Below are 23,315 nucleotides of genomic sequence, written 5' to 3' on the forward strand. Positions count from 1 at the left end.
CCGCAGAGACTGAAACGAGCGCTTAACACTCGCAGCACGAATACCGGAGAGAGCGCTGATCACACGGAAGCTAAACCCCAAGAGAGACCTCCCTGCCGCGGGAGAGGTAGGCAAGGGAGACGGCGCATATAAGCACCGAGGAAACAAATACTCCAAGGACAGAGAGTAACACGGGGGGGGGGGGAGTCACGCATTCCGCGGGGGAAAGAGAGAGGCGGTCATAACTGGCACAGTGAGTGAGGTGTGGGGGCGGTCATTGGGGGGGGGGGGGCGGAGGTGGGGAGACTTGGACACCGAAGAAGAGACTGCCCGCGAAGAGACGGAAAGCTAAACTGACAGAGACAGGCAGCAGGGAGAGAGACACGAGAGACAGGCAGCAGGGAGAGACAGACAAGAGAGACAGGCAGTAAGTCAGGGAGGCGGGTAGCAGGCAGGAACACAAGCTGGGAAGGAGACAGGCAGGGACACAGGCTGGGAAGGAGACAGGCAAGGACACAGGCTGGGAAGGAGACAGGCACAGGCTGGGAAGCAGACAGGCAGGGACACAGGCAGGAACACAGGCTGGGAAGGAGACAGGCGGGGACACAGGCTGGGAAGGAGACAGTCAGAGACACAGGCTGGGAAGGAGACAGGCAGGGACACGGTCTGGGAAGGGGACAGGCTCGGACAAGGGTTGGCAAGGAGACAGGCAGGGACACAGGATGGGAAGGAGAAAGGCAGGGACACAGGCTGGGAAGGAGACAGTCAGAGACACAGGCTGGGAAGGAGACGGGCAGGGACACGGTCTGGGAAGGAGACAGGCAGGGAGACAGGATGGGAAGGAGACAGGCAGGGATACAGGCTGGGAAGGAGTTAGTCAGAGACACAGGCTGGGAAGGAGACAGGCAGGGATACGGGCTGGGAAGGAGACAGGCAGGGACACAGGATGGGAAGGAGACAGGCAGGGACACAGGCTGGGAAGGAGACAGTCAGAGACACAGGCTGGGAAGGAGACAGGCAGGGACACGGTCTGGGAAGGAGGCAGGCAGGGACACAGGCAGGGAGACAGGATGGGAAGGAGACAGGCAGGGACACAGGCTGGGAAGGAGACAGGCATGGACACAGGCTGGCAGGAGACAGGCACGGGCACAGGCTGGGAAGGAGACAGGCACGGGCACAGCCTGGGAAGGAGACAGGCAGGGACACAGGCTGGGAAGGAGACAGGCACAGGCTGGGAAGGAGACAGGCGGGGACACAGGCTGGGAAGGAGACAGGCGGGGACACAGGCTGGGAAGGAGACAGGCATGGACGCAGGCTGGGAAGGAGACAGGCAGGGACACAGGCTGGGAAGTAGAGCGGCGCGGACACAGGCTGGGAAGGAGACAGGGACACAGGCTGGGAAGGAGACAGGCACAGGCTGGGAAGGAGACAGGCAGGGACACAGGCTGCGAAGGAGACAGGCAGGGACACAGGCTGCGAAGGAGACAGGCTGGGCCACAGGCCGGGAAGGAGACCGGCGTGGACACAGGCTGGGTCGGAGACACGCAGGGACACAGGCTGGGAAGGAGACAGGCTGGAAGGAGACAGGCACGGACACAGACTGGGAAGGAGACAGGCACTGGCACGGCCTGGGAAGGAGACAGGCAGGGACACGGGCTGGGAATGAAACAGGCACAGGCTGGGAAGGAGACAGGCACGGACGCAGGCTGGGAAGGACACAGGCTGGGAAGGAGACAGGCATGGGCACAGCCTGGGAAGGAGACAGGCAGGGACACAGGCTGGGAAGGGGAAGGAGACAGGCACGGATATAGACTGGGAAGGAGACAGGAACACAGGCTGGGAAGGAGACAGGCACAGGCTGGGAAGGAGACAGGCAGGGACACAGGCTGCGAAGGAGACAAGCAGGGACACAGGCTGGGAAGGAGACAGGCTGGGCCACAGGCCGGGAAGGAGACCGGCGTGGACACAGGCTGGGTCGGAGACAGGCAGGGACACAGGCTGGGAAGGAGACAGGCTGGAAGGAGACAGGCACGGACACAGACTGGGAAGGAGACAGGCACTGGCACAGCCTGGGAAGGAGACAGGCAGGGACACGGGCTGGGAATGAAACAGGCACAGGCTGGGAAGGAGACAGGCACGGACACAGGCTGGGAAGGACACAGGCTGGTAAGGAGACAGGCATGGGCACAGCCTGGGAAGGAGACAGGCAGGGCACAGGCTGGGAAGGGGAAGGAGACAGGCACGGGCACAGACTGGGAAGGAGACAGGAACACAGGCTGGGAAGGAGACAGGAACACAGGCTGGGAAGGAGACGGGCAGGGACACAGGCTGGGAAGGAGACAGGCAGGGACACAGGCTGGGAAGGAGACAGGCAGGGACACAGGCTGGGAAGGAGACCGGCGTGGACACAGGCTGGGAAGGAGACAGGCAGGGACACAGGCTGGGAAGGAGACAGGCTGGAAGGAGACAGGCACGGGCACAGACTGGGAAGGAGACAGGCACGGGCACAGCCTGGGAAGGAGACAGGCAGGGACACAGGCTGGGAAGGAGTCTGGCAGGGACTCAGGCTGGGAAGGAGACAGGCACAGGCTGGGAAGGAGACAGGCACGGACACAGGCTGGGAAGGACACAGGCTGGGAAGGAGACAGGCACGGGCACAGCCTGGGAAGGAGACAGGCAGGGACACAGGCTGGGAAGGGGAAGGAGACAGGCACGGACACAGACTGGGAATGAGACAGGCACGGACACGGGCTGGGATTGAGACAGGCAGGGACACAGGCTGGAAGGAGACAGGCACGGACACAGACTGGGAAGGAGACAGGCACGGGCACAGGCTGGGAAGGAGACATGCAGGCGGGTAGCAGGCTGAGAAGGAGACAGGCACATGCTGGGAAGGAGACAGGCACGGACACAGGCTGGGAAGGAGACAGGCTGGGCCACAGGCCGGGAAGGAGACCGGCGTGGACACAGGCTGGGTCGGAGACACGCAGGGACACAGGCTGCGAAGGAGACAGGCACGGACACAGACTGGGAAGGAGACAGGCACTGGCACAGCCTGGGAAGGAGACAAGGAGGGACACAGGCTGGGAATGAAACAGGCACAGGCTGGGAAGGAGACAGGCACGGACACAGGCTGGGAAGGACACAGGCTGGGAAGGAGACAGGCATGGGCACAGCCTGGGAAGGAGACAGGCAGGGACACAGGCTGGGAAGGGGAAGGAGACAGGCACGGACACAGACTGGGAAGGAGACAGGAACACAGGCTGGGAAGGAGACAGGCACAGGCTGGGAGGAGACAGGCAGGGACACAGGCTGGGAAGGAGACAGGCAGGGACACAGGCTGGGAAGAGACAGGCTGGGACACAGGCTGGGAAGGAGACCGGCGTGGACAAAGGCTTGGAAGGAGACAGGCAGGGACACAGGCTGGGAAGGAGACAGGCTGGAAGGAGACAGGCACGGACACATACTGGGAAGGAGACATGCACGGGCACAGCCTGGGAAGGAGACAGGCAGGGACACAGGCTGGGAAGGAGTCTGGCAGGGACACAGGCTGGGAAGGAGACAGGCACAGACTGGGAAGGAGACAGGCACGGACACAGGCTGGGAAGGACACAGGCTGGGAAGGAGACAGGCACGGGCACAGCCTGGGAAGGAGACAGGCAGGGACACAGGCTGGGAAGGGGAAGGAGGCAGGCACGGACACAGACTGGGAATGAGACAGGCAGAGACACGGGCTGGGATTGAGACAGGCAGGGACACAGGCTGGAAGGAGACAGGCACAGGCTGGGAAGGAGACAGGCACGGACACAGGCTGGGAAGGACACAGGCTGGGAAGGAGACAGGCACGGGCACAGCCTGGGAAGGAGACAGGCAGGGACACAGGCTGGGAAGGGGAAGGAGGCAGGCACGGACACAGACTGGGAATGAGACAGGCAGGGACACGGGCTGGGATTGAGACAGGCAGGGACACAGGCTGGAAGGAGACAGGCACGGACACAGACTGGGAAGGAGACAGGCACGGGCACAGGCTGGGAAGGAGACATGCAGGCGGGTAGCAGGCTGGGAAGGAGACAGGCACATGCTGGGAAGGAGACAGGCGCGGACACAGGCTGGGAAGGACACAGGCTGGGAAGGAGACGGGCACGGACACAGGCTGGGAAGCAGACAGGCACGGGCACAGGCTGGGAAAGAGCCAGGCATGGACACAGGCTGGGAAGGAGCCAGGCACTGACACAGGCTGGGAAGGACACAGGCACGGACACAGGCTGTAAGTAGACAGGCACGCTGAAGAAAACGGGTAGCAGGCTTAGGACAGGAGGGCTGACAAAAGCAGGCGCTGAAGCGGGAAAACAGGCAGAAGGGCGAGCGGGGATAAGCAAGGATAGGCAGGGCCATCCAAGTGCCCCAGACTGCCAGCTTCATCATCTAAACAAGAATACGAGGCGTGCCCGCTAACTCCCCAGTGCCAGGCGCTTCATCTCTCACCTCACCTTCAAGAGGGTGCCACCGTCGCCCTGCCAGCCAGCCTCATGCCAGGGGGTGGGACCCGCTGCCCTCGGAGTGATGTGCCTCGGGGGCCCCTGCTGCTGGACTGGACCCGCGCGGGGCTGGCCTCATGCCAGGCCAGTGCTGTGATCACGGACCGAGGGGTCTGCCTGAGGCCTCGATGGGGACAGCACAGCAGCGATGCGCGCTCGCAGGTGTGTGTGGCTCTCCTCTCCTCCCGGGGCATCTCCTCCCAGTGCACCTCCTTCCCCTTGGCACCTCCTCCCAGGGAACCTCCTCGCCCCCTGGACATCTCCTCCCAGGGCACCTCCTCCCCATGGGCATCTCCTACCCCTGGGCACCACCTCCCAGGGCACCTAGCCTCGCCCCTGGGCATCTCCTCCCCGGCCCTCTCCGCACCCGTGGCGCACCCTGCCACGCCCAGTGCCTCGAGTGCCCGAGACTGTCCAAGACCGGATAAAACAGTGTATTTTTGCCAGAAAGAAACGACCTTGAAGAAGCGAGTCCTGGGTCCCGGCTCCGCCCCAGGGCAGCTGAGCTGGCCCTGAGGGTGGGACAGGCTGCGATGGCCTGATAGCGACCGCACTTCCGTTCCAGCAAAGCCTCTGCCGACCTTTCCTGACCAAGGCCATGTTCTGGGGTCTTGGGGGCCAGGCCAGGGCACAGGCAACTTTGCTTCTCTGGACCAAAGCCATGAAGGCAGGGTTCGAAGTGTCCAAAAAGAAGTCGTGGAACTATGTTCCCTGCTGGCCTGTCCCCGCCCCCACAAACCCCATCGCCACGCACCATACACACCCCTAAACAAATGCACCTGCTGTTTAAGGGAATGTTCAGTGTGGTGCACTGAAGTGCAAGTTTCAACTTCTTCCTGCACTTTTATTTGAAAAGAAAACCACTCCGGAACGATTTCTTTTTTTAAATGTATTTATTTATTTACTTGTTTATAAACAAAACGATTTTTTACAAGGACCCTTTCAATTTGTACATGGACTTTGTGAGATGTATAAAACATGCGCAAAAGATGGCGTCGGGTAAGAAGAAGAAGAGCGTAAGACGTCTTTATGTCTAAGAAAGTAGTTTTTTTTACTGATTCCCTTAGAGTGCTACTACAGAAGCCGAGTGCGGAGGGGGGGGGGGGGCTGGGCGCTTAGTCAGCCTTTTTAGATCGTCCTCACTTGAGCTGTGATCATTTTGAATGCCGCTTCTAAAAATTCATTTTGACTGCCGCTATGGTGTATCTAACTGTCTCACCCGCTATCAAGCGACACCACCAGGTTTCTGCTTCTCTGATTTCAGAGTCACCAAAAGGCGGAGTCAAGTATGAGATCCCGCGATGGCGGGTCTCTTCACAGGTCATTAGCAGGTGTTTTATTGTTTCTGATTTTGATTCGTCTTTAGGGAGGAGCCCGGCACGGGATAAGGGCGGAAAACAAGGACTGTTAGGAGACTGTTTGGAGCTGTGAGGAGCAGTCTAGCCGGCATCCTGTGTGGAGTGAAGACCCCGACAGTTGAAGTGCATCGGGAGATTGTCTTGTCGGCATCTGTTAAGGTATCTTACATAATCTACTGTGCATATTGGCTACTGGTATTGGGGGAGTCAGGCAACAGCAACCTAGAAGTAAGTGGTACGCGTGAACGCACTAATTCTGGTTGACACTTTAAATTAATCATAAACAGACAATTACAAAAAAATGAAGTTGCGCAGTAATGCCCTCTTAGATGATCGTAAATGCCCGGAATGGGACGGGTCTTATTTAGAGGAAATGACATCACAAGACGTACACTCTACTCCATGTAGAGTGTAACCATCACCCTCAATGTCAAACGTTACAGCGATTGCGCAGGTACATTCAGCACAATCAGTGAATAGCAATGCAGCAACAAACGTTGCTCAACAATGGAAACGTGGTTTGTAATATACCACTACAACCGAAAAAAAAATACAAAAAAAAATAGAAGACCATTTTTGTGAGGGAAAACACTTGAAAAGCACGACTACTGCCCAAAATAAGAACTGGCGCATCTCGTATGCTGGGGAACAGGAGACATCTCCCAACCAAGACCCTTTACCCCAATTGGTACAGGAAAAAGATGTCTCGATCGAAACTCCTATGGAGGGTATAAACCAGGAGGATGATCTCGAAAAGGTGACACCGATTCAAGCAAGCAATGGTGGGAGGCAATCGACTGAGGAAACTATAGACTCAACTCAGGGGCCCCAACAAATACCGGAGGAAGAGGTCTTAAAACAAGCAAGTACGGAAACCCTCGCAGCACTAAATTTTGTCCTGAACTCCCTGGTTACAGTTTTTGATCAGCTAAAAACTGAAGTTCAATTGCAAGGTGGCACCTTGTTAGAGTTGACTCGCGAAACATCCTGCATAGAACCAGCAATAGTGGGACTAACATCGACAATGAACACAGTCCTTATACCCTCCATCAATGACTTGAGGGTGGAGCTAACTAAACAAGGCTTGGATCTTTCAGCAGTAAAAAGATCTCTTAAGGAGAAGACAGAAGAAAAAGAGAAGCAAGAAGGTCTGCTATCGGAAATCCTTTCATTACTTAAAAACCATAGAGCAGAAAGAGGTGGAGCCACAGAACCTCCCTTAGAAGAAGAGGCTGAAATCATCTGCTTTGACGACACACCGCTTTCGGAGTCCGTCTTGGAGGAGTTCAGAAGACTGGCACATGTGGTAGAAGAATGAGAGGCTGAAGAAGTGGAGGTCAGACCAAGTGAACTTCAAAACAGCACACACACTGCCCCTAAAAAAAACCAGCCAGAGACCTCTCCGGAATGGACAGAAGCAGGCAACCATCGGTCAAACGGTAGAAGGAAGGCAAGGAAAAAGGAAGCCAGAAAGAAATGTACTATCACATTTCCAATTGCTTTAAGGAAAAATAAAAAAATAAACCCAAGAGACCCGCAAAGGGACAAAATCCTGAACAGTAAGGAACAATCAAATAACAAAAATGATGATACAAGCAAGCCCAAAGAGACACAAAAAGAAAGAACTAAAAACCGCTAAGGATAAGAAAAATAAAGGTGCCACAAATGAGGTGGAGAAAAGTATTGTGGTACAAAGGAAAGAAAAAAAAACTGGGAGCATCACAGCAGATACATCACAAAATCGGGTAACCCCGATTAAAGAGAAAAAAAAGAAGGTCAGTGTGGGGTTGCAAATTGATCCACCACAGGTCAGATCAGGAGCAGGACACGAGGCAACTTTGTAGTCCAACAATTGGACGAACTCACCGGGTCTCGAAGTAGTAACCTCAAGGAAGACTACCATAAAGATGTGCCCCCCTGTAAAGGGCCCTCCATGGGCCCCAATGTTTCTACTGAAGGGGGCCAAATGCATGTCAAAAAAAATTATTGTACCAGCAGTTGAGCCAACCAGGAAAATTGCACCCATTTTTTTTGCAACATCCCCGGCAAAGCGGGTCACAACTCTGCCCACTCAGATGGTCAGCAAAAATGGTCAAGGGAAAACAAAGGAATTGGGAGCAGTACCCAAACAACAAGAGCAGAAGACTCCACAAGAGCCCTGTCAGGGGAAACTCCTCAGCACCAGGCACAATCATTGGCGGAAACTGCTGTCAATTACGAATATGCAGTTCCAAGATTATGGTTTAAGGTGACAAATAAAATCCCGCAACACAAGTCACTCTGCAGAAGTGCAATTTTGGGCTACTTGAACAAGATTTCTAATCTCTTCCTTTTTGGGACAGGAGATATGGAATACGTCAAATTTCCAAATAGCAGTAATCAAAAATGTGCAGAGGTGGGATTCACATCACTGAAAGCATGGAAGGCAATAAAAGCTAATAGAAAAGAATTAGAGAAAATTCACCTGGTGGTCTTGGAAAATCTACCGGAGAAAGAGGCTAAAGAAAAAGGCTACGGGAATAGTAACCGCTATGAAGTAAATACAAGAACAACGGGTGCATTGAAGGATCATACCTCCTCCGGTCCTAATAAAAATTATATCAATCCTAAGGACTTCACACTGGCTGCACTTCCTGAAATCCTTACACAGGTACTCCAGAAGCTAGGTCTGGGGCCTTCGCATCTTTAGGCAAGACGAAATAAAAATTACAAGCTGTAATACCCGTGGTCCAAATACTTTCATTACAAGTAAAATGAAAAACGCCCTCTTTCATAACATCGACATAGTACTACTCCAAGAGACCTGGCACACAGATTCACTGCAAATAGAAGGATACACGGTCATCACAGTGCCAGCAATACAGAAAGCACTGGGCCGGCCATCAGGCGGGCTGCTGATTGGGATCAATAATTCACTAAGCAGAGATGTTACAATACTACATAGTGACCAAGAGGGCGTCCTCACATGCAAAGTCGGGCTCAATACTACGGGGGGGGGGGGGTAGGTACAACTAGTAATAGTGCATGTATATTGGAACCCGGCACAATTGGACCTCCAAAGCTTCCAGGCCTTGTTGACTATAGTATTGGAAAAGATACTATTAACCCATACTGATGTAAATGTGATCCTAGGAGGCGATTTAAATGCCCAATGTATAACAACACAGACTACGGGAAACAACTCGAAATGGGTTAAAAAAACAAAGACAGGAGCCCAATGGGTAGAATATCTAAACTCATGGGGTCTTTGTATGTTAAATGGATCGTTTACAGGTGACAGGCCAGCAAAACCAACCTGGTCGCGGGGCAACTCCTCCTCAACACTAGACTATTTCTTTGCATCGGAAGCTCTTCAGGCGAAGGACATTTCTATGGAAACTATATGGGGAGAAGGGAGTGATCACGCCCGCATAAAAATTAACATACTGGGCATTAATAAAACACAACCAGCGATGTACATACACAACCTCTCTGTCAAAAAAGGGAAAGCAATGATGGTAAAGTATAAGAGAGAGGGGAAGAAACTAAATGACACATTGTCATGCCTCACTTCCACGGACCCAAAGGAAAATTGCAATCCCGAAGGCTTTAAGAAATTTATTTGGGCTTTGCATCCCCCGAGTACAAGCGGTCCTGGAAAATAACTCACCATCAACACTTATTTGATGAAGAAACCTGGGAGTGCAAAAAAGGTTTTAGAAGAGAAAGTAGACGTCTGAAAACGCTTATAACAAATCCATCAATACTACACAGAGAGTTAAAAAATCTAGCTATAAACTATAAACAGTGGTCTCGTGCAAGAAACCTCCAGCGGCATGAACAAGACAATGAACAGATGCTCAAAGGTCTCTGTGAAGATACTAGCCGCAATTTTTGGTCCCTTATAAACAACTTGGGCAAGAAACCTGATGATAACACTACCCAATGTAACTTAGTCCTGGAAAATAACAGGGTGGTCTATCTTACAAACAACTTAAAAATACATCTAAGTTCCCAAGAGGAGAAGAGGTTAAGACAAAATGGGAGCTTAAGTTTGATGTCCAACTAATAGAGGACTTAATTCTAAAAGATTCATCCTCAAAGGCAGCAGGCCCTAATGGGTTAACTTACCAGGTATTAAAAAATAACGCTAAAACCTGGGCGAACCTCCTATTCATCCTATACACAGAAATATTAAAAAATCGCAAGTTCCCTTCATCCTGGAAACAAGCAGTGATTATACCATTCTTCAAGGGGGGAGATCGGTCGCTGCCAGAAAACTACAGGCAAATTGCCCTCCTCGATATCGAAAGTAAAATATTCATGAGATTGGTCATGATAGAGTTAGAGGGTCGGCTAAGCATGCAAAAACAGTTTCTAAATTTCAAACTGGATTCAGAAAGGGAATGTCCACTACACTAAATTGGCTAACATTGTCCCTGTTGTCAGAATACTCTAAAGCTTCGGGAAAAGGTCCCATATATGGAGCATGGATAGACCTCTCCAGGGCCTTTGACCTCGTGAGTAGAGAACGCTTGTGGGAGAAGATGAGAAACTGAGGAGCACCGAAGGGATTGCTGGCCATTCTTTCTGAATTACATAAGGACCCCTCACTGATGGTATGCTTGGATGAGGCAGGGCACCTAAGTAGCACTATAAAGACAGAGCAAGGAGTGAGACAAGGCTGCTTGGGAGCACCTTTCTTTTTCAACCAGTACCTATCAGATTTACGGCCTTTCTTAGAATCATGGGTAATGGCAAGCCCGAAACTACGTACAGCCAAGGTTCTGTGGCTCGCTTATGCGGATGACATTGTCCTGATCGATACAACTGCGGTAGGACTACAACACCTCCTGAATGGCCTAAGTAAGTACATCAGAGCGAATGGCCTGCGAGTAAACCTTAAGAAATGAAAAATCTTGATAATGAAGCACCCAAACAAGCGCATAAAGTACACAAGCTGGTTCTTTGAAGGCGAGGTGATCCAGAGAACGGAAGAGCTAGTGTACCTGGGGTATGTGATATACGCCTCTCCCTCAACTTATAAAATCAAAGCTGAAATAAGAACAAACGTGGAAAGAGCAATACCACAGATGAAAAAAGTCTTATGGGAGCTTTGTAAATTCTCTATTATGCCGCTGGTAAAGTTCTACATCGCAAAAATAACCCCAGTGTCATTATTTGGCTTGGAGGCGAACCCAATTCTTTGGGAGATAGACTGGCAAAAAGTTGAAGGTCAGGTTTGGAAAAGATCATTAGGCCTACCAAACTGCTTGCCTATGTCGGCCCTAAGGTTTGAACTTGGGTTGAAATCCCTGGAACAACAAGTAAATTGGAGACTGTTATCACTCTATAGGTTGATAAAAGAGCCACAAGATAACTCGCTATATGAGGATATAAGACTCCAGATGCAAGCGAAGAAGTCAAACTCGCTTAAATACTTAGAAGCAAAAGTTTCTGAAACTCTGTTGGCAGTGGACACTTTGACAGAAGTCTTGATGGCCAATCCCTTGAAAGTAAAAAAAGAAACAGAAACACAGGACTGGATTAGAACAGGGTCTAAAATGAGGCAAATTAAACCTAAAAATAGTTTCCTCACAGTGGACAATAGGCTGGGGCAATTGCCGAAATACCTACCAAAACATCCGAGTGCTGACTCACGAAACAGATTCCTGAGGGCTCGCCTAAATTTAATCCATACAGGAGAAATCTTGAGCATTCGGGGCGAGCACTCTAAAGCCACTGCTCTGTGTGACAGCTGTACAGATCCAGCTAAGCAAAGTCTACACCATCTGCTTCGAGAGTGCAACGGGATATAGGATGTAAGAGTTAGCTATCTCTATAAATTTGTGGACAAAATAGAATGCCTGACGTCAGAAAACTTCTGGAACCTAAAGATTTCAGGATATAATACTGCCATAACTATAGCAGTTAATCAGGTTCTAGCAAAAATTGTTCTGTTCCAACAAGAGATAGACCTAGAGTAAGCATAAATCGAAAGTTAAAGTAAAGGAACTTTGGGGGTGGGTGGTTCGGTTGTAAATTAACTCCGGGTTAACATTGTGGCAGGACTGTCATCACAGACTGGGAATAGCAAAGCTATGGCAACCGTAGATACTAAGGCTGGTTGGCCGCTTAGATACAACTTGGCTATCCTCCCCTGTCCTTTTTCCCCCATTCCCATTTTCATGCTTCCATGATCTTTTCATGTTTTCATAATCTTTTGGCCTCCTTTTTCTTCGTTTTCCTTTTACTGTATTTTATTGTTTATCTGTTTTGATGAAACTAAGTGATATAGAATGCTAAACACTTATTTTAGCTGTAATATGTTTGATGGTTTTGTAAAAGTTAGAGTTGATAAAAACAAATAAAAAATAAAAATAAAAAAAAGATTCGTCTTTACAGAGTCTGCATTTGTCCGATGTTGTCAGTGCGCGGATCACACAGATTTCTTGTATAGGATATAAGTTTAGGCGTATTCTCATAAAAGATTTCTGTAGTGCTTTGTTTGGAAATTTCAAACAGTATGCTATTGGCATTTTTAATTTGTTTGTCGATGGTGGGAGTTGTATCAGCAAGCAGTTTGCAGTTGCTTTCTCACACGTTTCATCCAATCACCAAGCCCCATTTTTGTCTTTATTCTTTCGGGGTTAGTGATCAGATCTTCTTGGGAGCATGCCAGTTCTTCCAGTCTACTGATCAGGTTTTGTTTCCAAAAGTTTAATGATTTGCATCGCCCACTTTGAAGTTCTCTTTGAATGATCTTGTAAATAGCCAAGTTGTCTGGGATTATAATTTTTCGCAGCAATTGCATTTGACTTTGTTCCACTGATGCTGCCAAAGACAGAAGGCCAAGCTCCTACCTAATAGCTGGTGTTGAGGTTGATTTAGGCAGTCCCAGTACGGATTTCCACACGTAGCCTTCTATCTTCAACCAGAATGACGATGGGATGTTAAAAGATGCGTCCATTCTGTATATCAGCGTGGGGACCACTTTAGATTTATAAAAGTTTATTGCTGGAATTAGCGAACATTTTCCAAATCTTCTATCCACCAGCCTGATTTGGCTGGTCAAGGTTTTAGTTTTGTGCCAGAGTAGTTCTTTCATTGATTTTTCGTTATTAGTTGAGTGCACCATTATGCCTAAATATTTGAAGTACGTGACTACTTCTATTTTTTTGTTGTTTAATGACCAGTGACTTTTCTTCTTTTTCTCGTTTGTTGTTTTTTTTTTTTGTCAAGAATTAAGATTTTTGTTTTGGCTATGTTGATTTCCAAGTTCTTCTCTCCGGTATATTTGGCCAAGTTAGATATTTGACGTAGGAGACCAATTTGAGTTCGGTCTAAAAGAATTAAATCATCTGCGTAGAGAATACGAGATATTGGTTGGTCACTTATTTTGGGTGGAAATTATCTCACAGATTCTTCAGAGAATTGAAAGTCACTGATGTATGCGATGAAGAGAGCGGGAGCCAAAGGGCAGCCCTGCTTCACTTCTCGCTCCAATTTAATTTCCTCTGAGAGTTGTCCTTGTTGGCTCAATCATACTCGAATTTTGGTGTTGGTATGGAGTGCAATTACTGGTTCGAGAATTTCTCTGGGACAGTTCCATTTGCTGAGTTTGGACCAGAGTTTCTGTTGATCAATTTTGTCAAACCCCTGCGACATGTTGATAAATGCTAAAAATACTCTTTGTGTTCCCGTCTTGATGTTATTTTTTATTTTGTTCAGTAGGAGAATGTTGATGCTGGTACTTGCGTTTTTCAAGAAGCCGGTTTGAAAGACATCGGCGCTTGGTGATTTTTCCGATTATGTCATCGCCATCAGCGCGATTGGTCTATAATTTAGAGGATCGTCTCTTTTTCCCCTTTTTAAAAATTGGTACCACTACGGCTTCTGTCTAGGATGCTGGAATCTGTTTTGCTGCTCTACAATGATGGAACACCTTTCTTATAAAAGTCGCCCACTCGTCCGGGTTCTGTTTGAGATCGATATTAGTAAGACCGTCTGGTCCCGGGGCTCTTGATCTTTTAAGTTTCAAAATTGATGTTCTGATGTCATCGATGTCTGTAAGGTCGCTCCATTTATTTTCCGCTGGAAAGGATGGCGTCTTTGGATTTTGAGTTAGTGGGGCGAAGAGGTTGGTGAAGTGGGCTATCCACTCCGATTCTGGGACCGCGTTAATTAGCGGGTTGTTAGCTTGTTGATCTTTACTCTTTATCAGTGTCCAGAAGTCTCTCAAGTTTTTGTTAGTTAAGATTTTCAACATGTTCTCGGCATCATGTTGATATAATGTTGCTCTGTAGCCTCTTAGCCAGATTTTATAACTCCTTGTTGCTGCTTCAGTGATCTTTGTACCTTCCTCCGCATCGTGGAAGCGAGCAGATCGTTTTAATTTTCTTAACTCTCTTCTTTTCACTACTAGTATCTTGTGATATTCATGATTACCTTTCTTTTTTTCTGTACCTTTGCTAGGGACTTGCTTGTAAGTCATCAAAAGCGGAATATAATTGGGTCTCGATGTTTCTGCGCCAAGGGGGCCGTCTTTCAGTTCAACATTATATTTGTTCGTTATGTATCTTGTGTCTGCCGCTGTGAGTCTGAGGCGCATTTGGCGTGCGTTTTGCTCCACGTTTGGGCTATAAACTTGTTTGAGTGGACAGGTGGTGGTCAGGGTCATACGTAGTAAGTTATGATCACTTTCTTTTGTACGATTTACTTCGAAAAGATCAACATGATGTAGTAAGTTATGTGTCACGAAGACGTAATCTAAAGTTGCGGCTGAATTTTCTCTTTCCCAAGTAGGAAGACATAGATGAATTCCACATGTTGTTGCTACGTTGTGCAGATTTCTTGACTTCATAAGATTCATCCATGTCTTTCCTCGTTCGACTGTTGGTAAACTAAGTTGTTTCTGAGAGTTGGAGTTGGAGGGTAGATCACAATTCGCGTTTAAGTCCCCACAGATGATAATGTGACTTATTTCAAGTTCGATTTGTAGTTTGTTGAGTGTGTCCGATACTTCTGTGCAAAAGGCAGCGTTGGTGGTTCGCTGCGGGTTCCAATACAGGTGTATTATTCCCAGTTTCGTGGAAGTTTTACTCGCCATTTTTGTGGATGTATGGTACCGTGAGGCTGAAATTGCTAAAATTCCGTAGCTCTCACCTACTTTTTTTTCAATCGAGATTACTGAACCTGATTGTACTGCCGTCAGGAGGCCTGAAGATGGCCACCCTAGTAGGCCTTTCTTGGCTGCCGATAGCTCGATTTCGTAGCCGTCCAGGGCTGGTTTTTCTTGTAACCAAGTTTCTTGAAGGCAAATTATGTCCAGAGTTTCCAGGTCTTGTGCTTCGGGATTTGCTAGATGTTCATGTCCCCGTGTGTTCCATGAGCCCATGGTTACTGGTTTTGTTGCTGTCAAAGCACTGCAATGGACGGTACCTGTTTCGTCTTTGCTCTTGCTGTTTGTTGGTTGCTATTTTGCAGATTTCGATTTTAGAGCATCTTTCAGCCGGTTCCAAGGTCCAGTTGAACCCCGAGCATTGTTAGGATCCTTGTCTGCTTTGTTCCAGTGCTGGGCAGAATTTTGGTAAATTGGATTTGTGCCGTACATCAGGTCTTTCCCGGTATGTCTTCTGTCTGACCTCAAACTACCTCTTCTGTCGCTTTCATAGTTGCTGCTCGGTAGTTGTGTAGTCTGTTATGACCAGACCATTCATAGGTGGTCCGGCTTTGGTGTGGCCAATTTCGTGCGCCGTGGAGGTCTTTGCTTTTTCTATTTTTGTGGTAGTCCTCCGTCTTTGACCTGTAGTGAATTTTCGATGCATAACTATTATGTTTTGCACCCAGTTGGTTAATGGCAGAAGATGATGGACCTAGTAGTTCTGATATTTTGAAGCCTAAATGTTCAAAGTCAGAATATACTTCACGATTGATTTCATGAAGAGCTGACGTCTTTATGTGCAGGTAGGTTTTTGCTTTTTTATCCTTATGATAGGGTTCAATCAGAACGAAATCTTCTGTTTTTAATGTATGTAGCTTTTGGACTTTTCCCATTATTTCCAGCACCGATTTTCTGTTTAGCACCATGTAGAATCTGCCGGGCGCTAACTGCTCCATTTTGAAGATACGTGTGGGGCTGGTCTGCGGGTGAGTCCTTGTAAGGTTGTGATGAGTTTGTACTTTAGATGGATCTGTTCCTCCAGATGCTCTTCTTTGTTTGTTTGGTGTCTTTTGGGTGCTGGTGGTTCCTTGTTTTATCTGATTTTTATTAGATGACGATTTGTTTCTTTCAGGGTGGTCTACAACATCTTGCTCTGGGTGTTTTCGTGTTGTAGTTAATGGTCTTGCTGGTAGTGGATTCGGCATTGTTCTATTTTCAAGTGTCAGATCAGGGAGGGAATGTTCGTGATTTTCTGGTGTGTCGACTGCTTCGGTTTGCTCACGAAAGACTTCCACTTCTTCCACTTGATCCAGGTGGAATGTTAAGTTCATTAATAAGGAGTTATCTATAAATTCCTTTGGTGTTAATGGCGACTTGTCGAGTTCAATCACTTCATGGTCATCCTGCTGGTGGTCTTTCGGAGTACTTGTTGGCTTTGTTGATTTTGTTTTCGGTGTATTAGTTTGCGGTTGTGCAGGAGGTCTGGCTAATTAAAATATGGCTGGTGTTTTGGGCACAAGATTCTTTTGCTGCTCCTGCACACTGCATTTCTCCGAGTTGTTTTCCGGTGACTCTGATACCATAGTTTTAGTGGACTCTTTGGCGATTCGTCGAAATGATGAGTTTTTTGTTATAGACTTTGTCTGTGGTGGAAGGTTTCCCTCAACGGTTGGTTGTCCTTCTTTTTCTAAGTTGATTTGTTCTGAGTTGGTTGGACATTGATCCAATTGATGTTTAAATTTATCTTCCAGAGTCGTGAGTCTTTGGTCCCACCTCCTTTCGCGTTCCGCGGTTTTTTGTTCTAAGGCTGTTATGAAACCTTCAACAAAAATTAATTTGGTGTGCATCATTGCTGTGACTGTGAGTGAGTCCATCATGGAGTCATTTATAGACTTGTATAGTTTTCTGAAGGGTGCAAGAGCAATGGTAATGGCGGACATTATTGACAACATGTCTGTTTTTTTTGTTGGCGAGTCTTTATGTATGTTTGTGAGTATTTCACTTGATCTTCTGTTTTTGATAGGAGTGTGGCCCTCTTTGTGATGTTCCTGGCGAAGTCACGGTGAGTCTTGTACAGCCACGTGATCTTTAGTGGTTTTTGGACCTGGTGTAGGTAATAGCTGCTCGGGAGTGGGTCGTACTTCCCCGGGCTGTTCACTTGCCCCTTGGTGGTTTGTATTTGTTGTGTCACTTGGCTTGGGCTTCGACACATGTAATTGGTAGTCCTGGGCTTGGTCATATGGTGTTTGTTTTTCTGATGCTGGGTATGGTTTGGGGTGCCTATTTTGCCCCTCCTCCAGGTTAGTTGTTTGAGCTTCAATTTTCTCATTTGGGGTCGTTACAGGGACAGAGATCCTAGGTTTGGTGCTAGTGTTTCTTTTTTATTTTGACTTCGGGTCGATAATTGTTTCCAATAGCTGGGCTTGTCCGTTCCTAGCTGTTGAATCCTTTACAGGAGTAAGGTCTGTACTGATGGTGTAAGATAGCTGGGAAGCGTCTCTAACTTCTTCTTCATTATGGATGTTATTTGGTGTTTCTGCTCCCGTTTTTTGTTGATTAGATGCGGGCGGGATGTCGTAGACTACATCTAATATCTCTGCGTCAGAAAGTTCAGTCTTAGCCTCCAATTTTCTTTTAAATTGTTTGGTAAAGAAGTCCTTCAGAGCGGTTGATATTAAAGGATTTTGGAAGGAGGCTTTCCCTGTTTCTGTTTTTTTACTTAGGCTGGACTGTTTTTTCTGTTGGCCTTTTGTGTTTGCAGGTTCTGACGTGTCTCTGCCTCTTTTTTTGTGTAGGACCTTCTTTTTGTACATTACTAATGCTTTTTCTCTCTTATGTAAATAGAGGTCCGAATGATCAGTGGTGGGACAGACCCACGGAGGAGGTGGCCCCTTCGTGGCAACCCCCTCGCCACATGCCCCAGCAAGGTCAGCGACCAGAGACGGCAGTTCCTCAGTGGAGGGTCCAGGTAAAGTGTCGGGACTAGCGGTTCCATCTTTGGCATACCAGCTTTTGCCAGGACTTTGGTCGTGTATCATGGGTTCGTCATGCACCAGAGCCTGTATGGTTAACTGGGCTGGACCAGGTTCCAACTCCGTATTTTTTGATGACAGCAACAACGGCACAGTTTTTAATGGCACGTCCTTATACTGTGGATTAGGTTCTTGCGGCAGAGGGAACGTCGCTATTGTTGTTGATGGCTCCGAGGATTCGTTTGCCCTGGCCGGCAGACGGGTGGCCCGCCGGAGGCGCCCTATGACGCCTTCGTCTAGGTCACCACTCGCCGTGGCAGAAGCCTGCCGGCCGGGGGACGTCTCCTCAGAGTCTTCCTGATTTGCTTCAAAGTGCTCCTGTCCTAGAAATCGATCCAGGTGGTTGGGGCCCCCATCTGAGGTGGACCGTTGATCTTCAGTGATATCCTCCTGAGTACTAGACGTAGTAGGCAGGGGGACCCGAGCAGTGGATTGAGGGTGCTGTGGTGAGGTTGTCTCGACCGCACTATTTGCTAAGGACAGACTTGTATCCGGATCTGCGTCTGTGTCCGATGCCGAATAAGAGTTCCCTCGACGTATCCGAAACGCTGTGAGAGGTATGGAGTTCAGGGTGAGTCGGTGGAATGGAAGAAACCGACGGCTGATTGATTTTCGCAGAAGCTGGTTTTCCGCGTCCCTTGTTTGGTCACACCTGGCGGGCAAACTGGCTGCGAAGAACCCGCCCAGAAGGACTATTAGACGAGTCCGTAGGCATAAGTGTTTCAGCTCCTTTGTCCCTTGATTTGGACTGCTTTGTCATATGAGCTGGAGGGGTCTGCCCCAAGGGCTCCATGGATTCCGTGGACTGCCGTAGACTGCTCAAAACTCAGCGGTACAAACTCCATGTACCGCTTCACGTTGGACCCTAGGCTCTTCAGAGCCATCCTCCAGCCAGCAACAGTGTTAAAATGGATTTCTGAACTCTGACCTGGAGGGGCAGAGGTTCAGAAGGCCAGCCTAGTTTCTTGGAACAGGGTAACCTCTGGACATGCCAGACCAATCAGGGTAGCGATGGCGGCAGTCAAGACTAACTCTCAAGAGGGGTGAGGGTGATGGAAAGACCTCAATGAGCACACAAAGCAAGGATACTTACAAATTACTCCAGACAGGTGTTATATAAAAAATATGGACCCATTTATTACAAGGCCTTTGTAACATCGACCATAGCAAAGAATCACAATAATGCAAAAGTAAACCAACACATCCCAATCAATACAATATATATACAAGACCAAGGGGTCTAAGGAGTTAGGAGCACGTAATATGTAGACCACCTAGATGGGGAGGAAAACAGGCAGTACAAGTAATCATTAGACCCAGTTCGACATCTGAAATACACCTAACTAGGAAGAAGTCCGAGCCCTACAAAGAGAGGAGCCTTATGCTCAAAAGTACCTGCATGCGCTGGTGCCAATGGACAAAAGAGGGCCTCTTCAAGGATATCAGGCAGCTCAGAAAGGTGAATGAAGCGATGCAGAACAAGTCCCCCACTACTACAGCAAGGCCTCCACTTGTGGGCAGAGGCAGGGTGAGAGTGCGGGATAGAGATGCTATTTCTCAACAGCGGTAGAAAAGAAACGGGCTCCTGCGCGAGGGGCCACCGGTTGGGGTATGGACTACTCACCGGTCCCCGACGCAGGCAGACCCAGATTCTCCAGTTCAGTTCTCGTTGCTGACAGGTTCAGCTGCGATCATCAGGACGTCTCGACACCGTGTAGATTCTGTGTAGCAGGATGCAGGGTTGAGGGTGTCCCAAATGTAGCGGACGTGCACAGGTTGTTACCGCAGCAGGGCAACACGGCAACCGCATTTACTCTGGTCCAGGCGCACTCGTCTCACTTCAGACCTGGGAATGCCAAGTGTACGAAATTCGGTGTGAGGGTGCCGTGGACGCAGAGCAAGCAGTAGACCAAGTTTCGAGGGCTTCCCCGAAACGGCGGCGGTGACAGAGCAAAGCATCCTGCGTAAACTGGTCAGCCCACTGGTTGGCGCAGGGACACTTCCGAAGAGGCTTACTTGCAGGCTTTGATGAAGGTGCTGGGAATAGTTGATCCCACTATTCCAATGGGTCGAAGCGCCTTCGCAGACCTTCTAGGACGATCAGATGCAGAGGGGTAACGCAGGACGACAGCGGCTCAGGGTGCCAAACCTTCAGCGGGTCACCAGCGGTTCCTCGACTCAGCTTCTTGTTGCAGGATACTTGGCCCCTTATCCCTTGTTTGGTGTGAACTCAGGAGATCGACATGGTAGTGGTGTTTTCAGCCTCCTCTTATCCAAAGTTCCCTTTGCGCCAAAACGGAGAGGACCCAATGGGAGATCTGCTCACAAACACTCACACCATACGTGGACCTATCACGGACCACGGTGGTCCCAGGCATTCCGGACATTCTAGACTCTCTGGCACTCAGGATGTGTATTGGGAACAGACATCCCAGCCCACATCCTGAAGGCACACACAAGGCATGCAGAAGCCCGCGAAAGCTTTGGGGTTTCGCGGGAAAGTGCATGACCAAATAAGGAAGTCCCAGGGTCTGCTCGACCTGGGTGAAGGTGAAGGGGCAAGACGGTCAGCGGGCATGACAAAGAACCTCGTGGCATGGCCATTTTGGGAGCCAGGCCACCTATTCATGCCAAACGCAGCAAGCACGGATAATGTGGCAAAAAAGGGTTTAAAACACAAGAGAAACGATAGCTGCCACCAGTCCTGTCTGTGACACATTTGCACAGTTCATAATAAGTCCAGCGAGAGTGGCTAGGGCCTTTGGAATGACTAGAGACCCAAGAGCACGGTAAAGTAAGTTACAGTGCACTCTTGTTTCATGTTGCACAAAAGCTGCAACATGAGGAAAGGACTAAGGGAAACAAAGTCTCCCAGTACTGACTGTCTTAAGGGCATGTCAGTTTCCCCATATGAATTGAGTGAAAGCCCAGAGGAGTGCGGCGGAAGGCTGCGATTCTCTGGCAAAGTCTAGATCAGGGTGTAAAACAACAGCAGAAAGTTTGGGGGTTCCCACATGGAGGGAAAATTACATACAATTATGAAATCTTTCCTAACACTCGCCCCTCCCAGACTAAGGACAGGGGGAACTTATCCACCCCTGGATGAGTTTCTTGTTCAGGTCGGTTAAACATTCTGGACAACCCATCAGCTTTGCTATGTTGGACACCTGGCCTTTGCTCAATAGTGAAGTCAAAGCCTTGGAGACTTATGGACCACCTAAGCAACTTTGGATTCTCTCCCTTCATGTTCATTAGCCACTTTAAGGGCTTATGGTCAGTTTGCACAGTGAAGTGGGTCCCATAGAGGTAGGGCCTCAGCTTCCGTAGGGCCCACACAACAGAGAAACATTCTTTCTCTACTGTGAACCATCTGAGCTCTCTGTCCTTAAACTGGCGACTAATGAAACCAATATGGTGTTCCTTATCCTTCTCATCTACTTGCGATAGTACAGCTCCTATCCCAGTGTCGGAGGCATCTGCCTGTACAATAAAAGGTTTTTGGTAATCAGGGGCCCTGAGGACAGGGGCCTGGTACAAGGAGTCTTCTAAGCCATTGAAGGTCTTCTCACACTCTTCAGTCCAAAATTACCTTCTCGGGTTTCTTCGGAGTGGTGAGAGCAGTCAGAGGGGCAGCTATGTTGCCATAGTCTGCCATGAAATTTCTGTAATACCCCGTGAGTCCTAAGAAGGCTCTCACTTGGGTCTGTGTAGTGGGGGAAGGCCAGTCTTGTACTGCTTGTACTTTACTGGGTAGAGGCTGTATCCTCCATCCACCTACTTCATGTCCAAGGTAAACCACTGAGCCTTGTCCAATCTGGCATTTACTGGCCTTTATGGTCAAGTGGGCTTTCTGAAGAGCTTGTAACACAATCCCAAGGTGTTTCACATGGTCTTCCCAGGTGGCACTGAAAACTGCTATATCATCCAGATATGCAAGACAGAATTCATCCAACCCATTCAAAACATGATTCACAAGCCTCAGGAAAGTGGCAGGTGCATTCTTCAATCCAAAAGGCATTACCCGGAACTGGTAAAGACCTTCCGGAGTTGAGAATGCTGTCTTCTCCTTGGCATGTTCTGCAAGGGCTATTTGCCAATAGCCTGCAGTGAGGTCAAACATGCTGAGGTACTTGGAGGCACTCAAGGTATCCACCAGCTCATCTGTTCAAGGCAAGGGGTGGGCATCTGTCTTGATGACACCATTCAGAGCCCTGTAATCCAAGCAGAACCTCAATTCGGAAGTACCTGCTTTTGCAACCAAAACCACAGGGCTGGACTAAGGACTACTAGAGGGTTCAATCACCCCAAGATCTAACATTTTGTTGACCTCCGTCTTAATGTAAGATCGTACTTTGTCTGACATCCTGTATCCCCTACTTTTGGTAGGTACACTGTCTCCTGTGTCTATGTTATGTTTGCACCAAGGTGTCAAACCAGGGGACTGTGAAAACAGGGGGGAAAATTGCCTAAGCAAACTTTTCACCTCAGCCTGCTGATCAGAAGTCAGGTGAGGGGCCACTCGGACACCCTCAAAGGAGCTATCTGAAGGACTGCTTTGAAACAGGTCAGGGAGAGGTTCAGACTCCTCTTCCTCAACATCTGAAGCCAATAGCAGTGCTGCGATTTCAACTCTTGGGATGAAAGCCTTTAGCCTATTTACATGGAACACTTTTGGAGCCTGTCCAGGCCTTCCAAGGTCCACTAAATAGTTGACCTCACCCAGGGGCTCCACCACTGTGTAAGGGCCTAACCACGTATCCTGTAAAGCTCTAGGCCTTATGGGATTCATGATCAGGACTTGCTGACCAGGTGTGAAGTTGATGAGGGAAGCTTTCTGGTCATACCAATGTTTCACCAGGGCTTGTCCGGCCTTCAACTTATCACTAGCCAGACCCATCAGGAGTACCATCCTTTTTCTGAGTCCTAACACATAGTCTACTACGCAGGTAGTAATAGGGGGAGTGGGCATCTCCCATCCCTACTTGACTATGGCTAAGGGTCCCCGCACAGGGTGTCCAAACAGAAGTTCGGAGGGGCTGAAGCCAACACCCTCCAGTGGTACCTCTCTGTAGGAAAACAGTAAGCATGGTAAAAGAAGATCCCATTTTCTTCTTTGAGGTTCTTCCAGAGCCCCAATCATACTTTTTAAGGTCCTGTTAAACCGTTCCACCAGACCATTGGTCTGGGGGTGGTATGCGGAAGAAAACTTGTAGGTGACCCCACATTCTTTCCACATAGCCTGCATATACTTCGACATAAAGTTGCT

The 23,315-nt window shown here is 48.9% G+C and overlaps 1 protein-coding gene across 5 annotated transcripts in view; it reads right to left on the reverse strand.

The window, feature by feature from the left end:
- LOC138468296 (beta-1,3-galactosyltransferase 2-like) overlaps nt 1-23,315 on the reverse strand; it is a 574,221-nt gene that overhangs the window by 267,168 nt on the left and 283,738 nt on the right. For 3 of the 5 annotated variants that reach the window (XM_069608786.1, XM_069608782.1, XM_069608783.1), the window contains exon 1: nt 4,470-4,704. The exons of 1 other annotated variant lie outside the window; for it this stretch is intronic. The gene's annotated coding sequence lies outside the window, so the exon portion shown is untranslated. Of the gene's footprint in view, nt 1-4,464; nt 4,705-23,315 lie in introns of those variants that run through there. One more of the 5 variants, XM_069608785.1, reaches the window with a different exon arrangement.

This window comes from Ambystoma mexicanum, chromosome 4q (assembly GCF_040938575.1).
Source record: "Ambystoma mexicanum isolate Mex_15411 chromosome 4q, UKY_AmexF1_1, whole genome shotgun sequence".
NCBI lineage: Eukaryota > Metazoa > Chordata > Amphibia > Caudata > Ambystomatidae > Ambystoma > Ambystoma mexicanum.